Source organism: Pezoporus wallicus, unplaced genomic scaffold, assembly GCF_028554395.1.
Source record: "Pezoporus wallicus isolate ANWC-B61680 ecotype Strahan unplaced genomic scaffold, APGP_CSIRO_Pwel_v1 contig_3486, whole genome shotgun sequence".
Lineage (NCBI taxonomy): Eukaryota > Metazoa > Chordata > Aves > Psittaciformes > Psittacidae > Pezoporus > Pezoporus wallicus.
The window spans coordinates 8,376,861-8,388,496 of NW_026642292.1; the positions used below are offsets into that span (position 1 = coordinate 8,376,861).

Sequence of the window (11,636 nt, forward strand, 5' to 3'; positions counted from 1 at the left end):
AGAGGTGCCTTCCACAACCTACATTGTTCTATAATTTTGTGAAAATATTTTGATATGAATACTTCTCTCATTTTCTTGGTAAAAAGGCACCTATCACATAGCACTATAAATGAAAGATACAGACTACTGTACTTATATTTGGTTTTACATTTGTGGAGTACAAAATAACAACATAAAAATATGTAAACAAACCTGTAAAAAGCCCTTATATGAAGGAAAAATTATAACAAACATCAATACTGAAATTTTAGTCTCAGTATCTCAACTTTAGTCATTGTGTATCCTGCATTCTTAGTAACAATTTGTTGAGAATGATACTGTAGTACTGTCCTTTAAAAAACAAGCGAAACAAAAAACCAACACGTGTAGGATCTGTCACCCAAAAAGCTCTCGAAATCTGCTTTCTGCTTTAATACTTGTAAAACTCATTCAAGACATGAAGACATGCAGCAGTGAAAGAAGTAGGCTGTATTTTTTGAATGATTTTTTGTTTAAATTAGTTTTCTCAAAGGGCACATTCAGAAAAACAACTTGTACTTTAAATTTTGTTTTTACTGTTTCCACTGTGGTTTTCATATTCTTGAAAGACAGAATTTAGAGCTAACAGAAAATGGCTCTGGGAATAAAAATACTTACCAAAACTAAATCCTTCATAAGCAGTGTTTATATTACTATAAATAAGCCCAGTTGTTTTTTTCCTACAGCAAAGCTTATCATAGTAGCATCACTCAGACTATTAGAATGAGAAGCTTAGTCAGCACTTCCACTATAAAATGTTTTCTGTTTGCCACAGCACAATACAGATTTGACATGGACTAAACTAGAACACAAAAGCCTTCATCCACAGGATTATTTCGTTCAATCCGGAAGACGCTGTCAATTTGCAACTACTTTATACAAAACAATCAATACTTTCAGATACTCTTCATCCTCAAGCAGCAAAGGTTCTTCCTTCTACAGCAATAAATGTTTTGACAAATCAATACATCTTTAAGTGAGGAAGTACAAAGAGTAAGGCGAAATGGGACACCAACAAAGGGAAAATAAACACATTAGTCTCTCACAAATTTCTGACATGGAAGATTTTCACCATAGTGGAATTTGAATCACTACAGATATTTAAAACCAGTGTGGTTTTCTTTTCATTTTTTATACAGTTTCTACTTTGCACTGATTGTACAAAGCAAAGTCACAAATTTAAATCTATGTTAATTAAGTAATAAATCTGGTAAAAAATCTGACATTATAATGACTTCACATTTAATATGTAATCACTATTAAATTGCTCACCAAATGGAAGATTTCTCTTTTCAGTGTATCAGTAATTTAAAGGTACTTTATAGTATTGTACAGGTTTGAAACATACACACTGAAAATTCATGGTAAGTTAGTTCAATTATCTGGCTTTAATCTGCCTAATTCTATTACAACAAATTGAAAACACTCCAAGTCATCACTCCCCTCCCCCTTCATCTTTGTTACAGATTCAGAGGAGGGGCTGTTTGATTTCCCTAACTAATTTAAATCTTCAAATTTAAAAAAATAGAGCATTTCTATGTTTAAATACAAAAATGCTGGAGAACTACAGAAGACACAAAGTGTATGATATCACTGCAGGAAGAATCTCTGACCTTCTACAGTCAAACCATAGGACCTTGTCTCTACAGGCTGTCAGATTTCCAAAGGCAGCTATAAAGAAAATAAGGTGCAACATCTTGTACTTATTCACCCTCCTCCCCCCTTAAAGACAAGATTATGAAGACCTAAAGCCCAAACTCACCCTTCAGAAACCAAGGTGCAAAGCAAGATGATTATCCTGCTGTGATCTTCCTGCAGTAATGTCACACATTTAAACAGTGTCCTTCAGCAAGTCCTTCCCTGAGGGATCTGAAACCAAAAAGTCAGATTCGTTACTAATTTCAAAATCATAAATGCAGAGGCAGCAATCAGAGAAGGTACAATACTGCACCTATGCATGAAGATTGTTTTCCTCATTTTAAACCCATAAACAGAATCAAGAGCTCAGGCTGGTCTTGCTCTAAACACAGGGGATTTAAATTCTGTAAGCACAGCTATTAATACTTGGACAGAGAAGGCACAATTTTTAAGTAATTAACTACAATTTCATAAGTTCAACTTGGTATTTTAACAATAGCTAGGTTGCAGAAGCCTATTCTGAAAAATAAATGAATATAGCAAATTAATTCTATGATTCTACAGTGTCTCAAGTAACACAAATTGTGAATATAAACATCTCTGATCACTTGTAGAAGAACTTGGAATTTTAAGATAACTAGAACGTAGTTTCATAACATGAGGTTTGTATCGTCAGTATTTACAAAATACATAAAATGAATGTATGTCTAAATACATGCACATATATTTTATTACTAAGAAAAAAAGTACAGTCTACCTCAAACCCGTTTTATCTTTAGTACAGCATTTCTAAATTAAAAAAAGCCTCACAGGCTGTGACAAATCAGAAACTGAAAGCATAATTATACCTGAAGATTGTGAATTCACAACTAAGATACAAATTCTTAGTATAACCTTGATAAGTGTGATTTTAACTGAGGAATGCTGCTACAAAGTAACAAAAAATGGAACTCTCTTCAGTGAACTTCTTCAGTTTGCATCCACACAAAACCCAGACTTTGCATGTCAGGGCAGTGATGAGTATTTTAAGAGGTGGAAAAGGAAAAGAACTGGAGGCACACCAGATCGTGATGTAAGCCACTTTTAACTAAGGAAAGGTGTCATTTTTAAAGCAAGATGCACCACTACGTTGTGTATGTGCTAAACATAACATAGAGTATGGCAGAGTTTTTTCTTGATTTGTCAGTTACAATTTTATTCACTAGTAATTCCACTTTGCTTTGGGAATAACAGAGGTAATCGAAAAAGTCTAAGCTTTACTACCTTCTTAGTAACTTTTACTTTTCATAACTTCTTTTGGACAAAAAAAAAAAGTGTAATCATAGTGATGAGCAATATACCAGTACGACAATACTGTAGTTCTCATCTTGTGGCACCAAACACCACCAAAATCATTAGACAGAATCATAGAATAGTTAGGGTTGGAAAGGACCTTAAGATCATCTAGTTCCAACCCCCCTGCATGGGCAGGGACACCTTATGCTCAATCATATCACCCAAGGCTTCGTCCAACCTGGTCTTGAACACTGCCAGGGATGAAGCATTCACAACCTCCCTGGGCAACCTATTCCAGTGCCTCACCACCCTAACAGGGAAGAATTTCCTCCTTATATCCAATCTAAATTTCCCCTGTTTAAGTTTTAACTCATTACCCCTTGTCCTATCACTACAGTCTCTAATGAAGAGTCCCTCTCCAGCATCCCTATAGGCCCCCCTTCAGATACTGGAAGGCTGCTATGAGGTCTCCACGCAGCCTTCTCTTCTCCAGGCTGAACAGCCCCAACTTCCTCAGCCTGTCTTCATACTCCAGCACTGGAGGTGCTCCAGTCCCCTGATCATCCTTGTGGCCCTTCTCTGGACTTGTTCCAACAGTTCCATGTCCTTTTTATGTTGAGGACACCAGAACTGCACACAATACTCCAGGTGAGATCTCACAAGAGCAGAGTAGAGGGGCAGGATCACCTCCTTCGACCTGCTGGTCACGCTCCTTTCGATGCAGCCCAGGATACAGTTGGCTTTCTGGGCTGCAAGCACACACTGAAGCCGGCCCATGTTCATTTTCTCATCAACCAACACCCCCAAGTCCTTCTCCGCAGGCCTGCTCTGAATCTCTTCTCTGCCCAACCTGTAGCTGTGCCTGGGATTGCTCTGACCCAGGTGTAGGACCTTGCACCTGGCATGGTTAAACTTCATGAGGTTGGCATCAGCCCACCTCACAAGCATGTCGAGGTCCCTCTGGATGGCATTCCTTCCCTCCAGCGTATCAACTGAACCACACAGCTTGGTGTCATCGGCAAACTTGCTGAGGGCACACTCAATCCCACAAGATAGCAGCCAATCAGCCCTGCACTAAGCCTGGCCTAGCTGCAAAGCTAAACTCAACCACTCGAAAGAGAAGATGGGAGGTAAGTCACACTCCCTGCCCTTACCTCCTAGCTGTGGCACTCCACTTTGTCCACAGCTTACATGAGCAGAGCAGATAGTTGCGCATGAGAAAACAGATTATGGGACTCTGAAGAAAAGTACATGGAAGAGCAGACAGACTAAAAGAAAAGCCTCTGCTTGCAAGAATGCATCTGGGGCTTGGGGAAAGGTAACATCAGTCACTTTGTAAGGCACACTGCCACAAGAGAAAGCTCAAAGATCGGTCCCCACAAGATCAGCTAAAAGCATTAAGAAGCCGCAGAAAGCCCTATTTCCAGACATGTCTCCCAGAGTTTTCCATGCAGAATTCTAAACATTAGCATAGAATACCATATTATTAGCAACTAATAAATACTAAAATAATCACCTATCATTATTTACAAATTGTGACTACACAATTCTTGTAGAACTTGTAGATGTATCCATACCTAAGAAAAATCACTTACAAATAAATCTCAGTATTTCTGAATACCTTCAGAAATTGCTTTCTGAATCTAAAAATGTTTACCATCTTCAGACCTAACAAGGCTGAAGCAGAAATGTTGTCTAGAAGACTCTACAGAATTACTCATGACCAACAAATATTTAAGCAGCTGCAAATAATGCCAACAGTCAAATAAGAGTGGTTTCCTTTACTCACTCTGTAACGTTGTCTAGATGCAACCGTTTCCAACCAGTATTTTTCAGGGTTAGTTTCAATTACCATAGCTATGTGACAATGTTTGCAAAAGGGCCCTCATAGTCTGCAAGGTATACAAATACACTAACAGAAAGTTACTGTGACCAATATAGCAGATCACAAAGTAAAACAGTCCTGGGTTCAACCATAGTAGTCATTTTTCTCCTCCTTAGCTGGTACAGTGCTGCGAGTTGCCTTCACATTCTAGGAAGGGGGGCGGGAAGTGAGCAAGTGGCTGCGTGGTTCTGGCTTGCTGGGTTCTGAGCTACTGGCTGGGCTTAAACCAGGACAAAAATCAAACTCACTGAAATGTTTTGTAGGATGACTTTCGAATGCACAATACTTTCAAGTACCAAAGACCATGATTCCAAGGAACTTTTAGTTCTGGATTCATGTTATTGCTGACACTAAGGTTTTATACCAAGTCATCCCTCTCTTCACACTTTTGAAGAACCAAAACTTGGCACTGGAAAATATTGAGTATGGTATCCAAATTCTAAGACCCATCAGCACATCAGTAATTACAGCTCCACCCAAAACATATCCAAATAACAACCATTTGTACTTCAAGAACAGTTACAAAAAAATAAAAAATAAAAATCTGTTGATGTAGCTTTATGTAATGTTGTTACTTCTCATTCCGTATTTACCAAGAGGTATCTTTTTCTCTCAAACAAGCATAAGAAATCTCTTCAGATCTAAATCGTTTTTTTGAAACTAAAACAGGTATGGAGAATACCAATGTGATCAACAATTTCAATTCAACAAAGTCTGTTGACATTCTAGCCACTTAATGTGCCCTGTCCTCTTTGCTAACATGGCCTTCTTGTCTTCACAAATGCTGGCAATCTTACTTAAGTAACCATATTTGTAATCTTATTTTCAAGTAAGGGTAAATACAATGCCCCCTGGTAAAATTCTGAAAGTACAGCAAGTACCACCCAACACTAGGGAACAAAGATTCAGATTGGGTATCAGGAAATAAGCTCAATCAAGCAATAACAAGATTGTAAAGGACAATGCCTTGAAATGACTTCAACAGTGATACTCTGACTGAAAAGGAATTCAGTTTAAGCGGTACAGTGATTAGTCATGCTAGGTAAATGAAGGATGAGAATGGATTACCCCAACCACTGTTCATTTCAGATTCAGTTAGTATGATGGCCAAACACCATCCCTAAAGGATGGCCATCATACTAACTGAATGTAATTCTTCGCACACAAAAGCAAAGTAATAAATTCATAAAAAGAGGGAAAAAAAAAAACAAACTGCCCAACATCATATTACATATTAATGCAATAGTGTGCTTAAAAACAGAAGTTCAAAGTTCTTAGCTCTTATTATGCTCACTAAAGTTCTCCTATTAATAACAATACTCTGAGGACCACCAGCGTATTACCCAAAATTAAATCAAGGCCTAAACTTTGTTCCTAAATTCAAAACAAAACACAACTCTTTAGTTGGAATCTAGCATTCCAGGGGCATCTATTATCATTACTGCTGTTCACAAAAAATAAGGGAAAAAAAAAAGGAAAAAAAAAAAGGAAAAAAAAACCCGACACAAACCAACCTACACAAATTAGATCAAGGCGCAAGAAACGGGTAAACTGCAAAAGTTCAAATTATCGGCATTGATAATAATTGATAAGTGCAAACTTAGGCCTCTCAAGTTACTTATCTACAAATTTCCAAATATCTGAGAGTATTCAATATAGCTTCGAAGCCTGTATTTTAACAGGAAATGAAAAAGTACAAGTTTATAAGAAAAATAAAATCTTAAATTCTTTTTGCCCAGAAGATCCTACTAAAGACATGCACAGTACTCACAGAAGTTTCTTAGTGCAAGACTACCTACCAGGCTTACTTACAAAGTTATTCAGGAAGAGCACAAATGAACTAATGGAGAAATTTTACATAATGGATCCAAAAAAGGATTGATAAAAGCATAAGAAAAAGAAGCAGATGAGGAAAGACGGGTCAAGGTAAGGACAGAAAAAGGGGTAAACTGCATTTCCTGCAAAAAGAAAATCACCACCTGGTTTCAGCAACTTGAACAAATTTCACTGATGCACTTATCTGGATCATTTCATGTTATTTTGCTTCATGAGGAACTGTGATACAGAATCCAGGACCTGACACCATTAAGTTTTGAGACTTAATTCAAACAGTAGTTTGTTATTTGACCTTGTACAAGGCATATGTGTAATTTCTACCTGTGTAAAATGAGAACTCTGGATAGCACTTCTTTTTTTAAATTATGACTTAGGCAAGTAAAAAGGTGTATGTAAGCAGCAAATACTATTCTGTATAATAATTAGCCAACTTAACTAAAGTAATGCCAAGATGCAACAAAATGCACATTTCCAAAACTGTGCATAGAATGATAGAATAGTTAGGGTTGGAAAAGACCTTAAGATGATTTCGTTCCAACCCCCCTGCCATGGGCAGGGACACCTCACACTAAACCATGTCACCCAAGGCTCTGTCCAACCTGGCCTTGAACACCACTAGGCTTGGAGCATTCACAACTTCCTTGGGCAACCCATTCCAGTGCCTCACCACCCTTACAGTAAAGAACTTCTTCCTTATATTCAATCTAAACTTCCCCTGTTTAAGTTTTAACCCGTTACCCCTTGTCCTATCACTGCAGTCCCTAATGAAGATTCCCTCCCCCGCATCCTTATAGGCCCCCTTCAGATACTGGAAGGCTGCTATGAGTTCTCCACGCAGGTACTGGTTTCACTGTTTTAAATGCAAGCATTCTTTTACTATGGTTGTATGTGAACTGACACAGAATGTGTGGGAATCGCAACTCAAAGAAAAGAAACAGCTCTAATTGACCACACAATGCAAAGTGCAGAACTAACCACAGATTAACTTTCTGGCTTCTGATAGGTGTTAGTAACTAGAAAAATATGGTTACTACTCAAATCAAAACAACTTTACTACAATGGCTTCAGATTTTCCTATGAGGAATTCTGAACTTACGTTTCTTTAATTAAACATAAATATAAGAAAGTGATGAGAGGGCTCAACCAATAATCTGTAAAATGTAATGCCCTTAAAAGTACTTTTTAAAACTCATGAAAAAAAACCCAAGAATAATCCAGTTCACTTGCACTGACTTTTAGGCTACAAACTCACAGGGGTTAGGGAAGAAGAAAAAAAAAGGAAAAAACAAAAAAGAACTAAGAGTTAACACGGTTAGATTTTGTGTGCCCATTAAGATCGAGTAACACAGATATGGGGGAAAAAAAACCAAACCCTGGCAGTCCTAATACGGAATTCCCACCGTTACTGAGACAACTTAAAACCTAACCACTAAACTTTTTCTTACAGTCCGGAGCACGGTGCAACGCTTCAAACCGGTCAGCTCCTGCGCTGACTTCAAGCACCTGGTTGCAAGGGTTAGAGCAGCCGCGCCACTGGCGGGAGGCGGGACGGGCCACCCGGGACCCGCACGCGCGCGCTCAGCCCCCTAGCGGCGGCGCCGCCGTCACCGGCAGTAGGAGCTCCCGCCGGTGCGGTGAGCCCTGCCGAGCCACGCAGGATCCCTCCACAGAATTCCTTTCTTATCATGCTGCAAGAACGCACCGCGGGCTTTACTCCCGTAGGTACGTCGTACCCGTAAAGGTGCCCGCTTCCAGCTCCTCACCCACACAGCCATGCCAGCAGAACTTCATGCCGAGCATTTGGCTTTGCAAACTTCCATTCCTCCAGCAAAGGTCAGAGTTTCACCTCTGAAGGATGCCTTGTACATGCAATTCGAAGAACACACCACATACTAGTTACTCCAGTAAAAGAAGTGATGTGGAGTGTTTTGAAGTTTTACACAAAATATTCCTGAAGGATGCTGGTACGTGGGATTTACCTTCTCCTACAAAAGTACTTTTGGAAGTCTTCGGATACCGTCAGCATCCTTTTAATACCTTTACTAAACAGAATGGAATTATTTTTGCACCATCTACTCAAATAATAAATCCCAAAGGGGAAGCTTACACAGAACAACCTATTATTATGATCAGTGCTCTTCTTTCCTACAAAGTCTGCACATGGAAAAACACCTACAGCTTTAGGAAAGCGTATTTTACCTTTAACCTCAGAAACACGTGCAACATTTCATTCTGTTAGTGCTAAATACAGCATTTTAAAACAATTCAGTCTGAGCCTAAAGTATTTAATTGGATTATGTTCCACATGCAACCTTGACTAAAACAAAGTCCAATACCGGGGAGTCGTAGGCACTTGGTTGCCATTATTTACATTTACAATTCTACTAGCTGCTTTAGGTAGGGATACTTTAAAAAAAGCATGCCATTTAAGCTCAGTATGTTCCGAGCTTAAAAGCTACTTGTTATACTGAAACACGCTAGTGATAATGTAACAAAGCTTAAACAATTTCTGATACTTTAAGTACTGAAGACTCTTTTAAAAACTACTGCTCTTTACATTATACTTCTAACCTCTAGTAGCACTGAGATTCAGTAGTGTACTATAAATAGAATTTTAAGGATTTTAACACTTCCTAAAAATAACTTCCAAAGCAGCACAAAGGAAAACAAACCCTTATAAAAATGCATCTGGTTTAATATCTGTAACATGCTCATTTTACTTATGTACTAATAATTTTAAGTATGTCTGGGTTTTTTGAGAAACCACTTAACTCTGGCCACTGATGTCACTGCTGAAAACAGCCATCATACCAGAGAACCTTAGGAAGGTAAGACAGTACAACAGAAGATAAGCTACCTATTAATTCTTCATTCATTTGTGAAATAAGCATACAAGAATCAGTGCTGCAACTGGCTTCAGTACACAGGTTTAAAATGGACGTCCAACTGACCAGCAAACGCTGTTCCCTCTACTGTTTTTACTCTGCAGCGTGGAGTTTTTAAATTTCTGTCAAGGATCTCTATTAAGAAAAAGAAAGAAAATCCTCCAGTTATCTGCATGACACTAAACTAAAGAATACACGCATACCCCCACAGGCCTATTTTGGTCTAGATTAGAAACGTTTCCCTCCTACTTATTAAGGAAATATTCCATGCTGGTATCAAAACCGACACAGAAGAGGGGAAAAAGGGGGTACAGAGGAAGGGTGGGGTGTATTCTGAGGGGAAGGTGACAAGTACGTCTTCCTTTTATAAGCAAATGCTCTGTCTTCTATTTTTAATTAAATCACTGTTTTATACTCCTTATGTCCTATATTTGCAACACCACAGCATTATATCTGTATGTCTCTGGTGCTTCCCTTAGGTGGAGAGAGTCTAAAGGTTATGCTGGCTGGAGAGATTCAAAATGCTTGAAAGCTGCAACACTGCAACTGGCTACCCTATTTCAAAGCTTTAAAATCCACCTGGTGGAAAAACAGAAATGCACACACATCATTAGGAGCGTGAAGTTTTCTGAAATTTAATATCGAGCAATATTTGAAGGTGAAAGGAAGGAGGAGAGAAATTGACAACTGTTCAAATTTAGTAGAGAACGAAAAGCGTAGAGATGATAAGAATGAGTACAAGAAAGCAATGAGGAGGAAAAGAAGTACAGAGAAAGGAGAACAGAAGGAGGGAGGAAAAGGTGGTGGGAATGTAAGAAGGGAGGAAGCTAAAGGAGTCGGGGGAAGAAGGGAATGAGGAAGGAAGAAGAGAGGAGCAGGGAAGCTCCCCTTCCTGCTTGCCTTCCTCCCTCCCTGGAGAGCCGTGACCAGCTGGCAGCCTCGTACCGCAGGCTCAGACCCTCCCATTGCTCAGGCCTTCATCACCTGTCTGGGACCAGGCACCCGGCTCTCTGCCCTCCCTGCCTTCCCTCCCTCGCGCGGAGGGGGCCGACCGAGGGGAGGAGGGGGGCCGGCTCCCCTCTCCCCACGCCAGCCCCGGCCCTTTGAACTGGTTACAGCCAGCGGCCGCTGCACCAGCTCGCCGGGCTACAGCCGCTTCCTCCCCCCCGCTCCCCTTCCGCCTGCCGAGCCCGCCGGGCCGGGCCAGCTCCCACGGGACCGGATTCCTCCCCTCACCTCGCGCCGTCGGGATCCGGCTCCTCGGCGGCGGCTGGAGCGGCAGCATTCCCGGGACGCTCTCTCCACGCCGGCACCCCCAGCGGCTTTTCCTCCCCGCGGGGCTCTCTCCACACTCCGGCCCGCAGCTCCCGAGCGCTCCCGGCCGCCGCAGCCCCAGTCCCACCTCTCCGCTCGCTCCCCGGCGCTCTCGTCTCAGTAATGGCGGCCGCCGAGCCTCCCCGGCTCTCGCTTCGCTGACGGAGTCTCTCTCTCCCCCTAACTTTACCTCAGCAGCTTCTCTCCCCTCCCCCCTCCCTCCCTCCCTCCCGCCGCCGCGGCTCAGCGCGCGCCCGCCGGGCCAGCTGCGCGTGCGCGGGGGAAGCGCCTCTTCCTGCTGCCGCTGGATTCCCCGGGAAGCCTGGGAGAGCACGCGCGCCGCCCCTCCCCTCCTCTCTCCTCCTCGGCCCGTGCGGGCGGGCGCGCGCGCGCGCGCCTTGCGTGTGCCCCGGTGGCCGCGTGGGCACAAGCGCGGAGTCGCCAGGCGGCGGGTCGCGGGTTCTAGTCCCGCTTACGGACGGTGGAGCGGGCCCGAGGCGTCGCGTTCGGTCCTCCCACCTTGAGCGGGAGCGGCTCTGAGGTGTGGCCGCCCGCAGCGCGGAGGCTCTGCGAGGGGACAGTGAGGACTAGAGCCTGGCAGCCCAGCCCGTGCTTTGAGCCACCGGCCGTGCCCCAAGGGAAGGGAATGGTGCTTGGCTGGGGTGGGATTAAGAGGTGCCCAAAATGCCGCGTTGGTGGGCCCCGCTCCCACCTCTTCACTCTTGCCAGGCTGCCGGTAACTTTTCACAATGTTTCCCAGGTTTAGCCAGTGTAACACAACACTT

At 42.1% G+C, this 11,636-nt stretch overlaps 1 protein-coding gene across 2 annotated transcripts in view; it reads right to left on the reverse strand.

The window, feature by feature from the left end:
• ARHGAP5 (Rho GTPase activating protein 5) overlaps positions 1–11,073 on the reverse strand; it is a 47,535-nt gene extending 36,462 nt beyond the window's left edge. Inside the window, exons 1-2 of one of the 2 annotated variants that reach the window (XM_057428409.1) lie at positions 10,774–11,070; positions 1,781–1,887 (exon numbers count right to left, since the gene is read on the reverse strand). The gene's annotated coding sequence lies outside the window, so the exon portion shown is untranslated. Of the gene's footprint in view, positions 1–1,780; positions 1,888–10,773 lie in introns of both variants that reach the window. The other variant, XM_057428410.1, reaches the window with a different exon arrangement.
• Between the last annotated feature and the right edge of the window lie 563 nt (positions 11,074–11,636).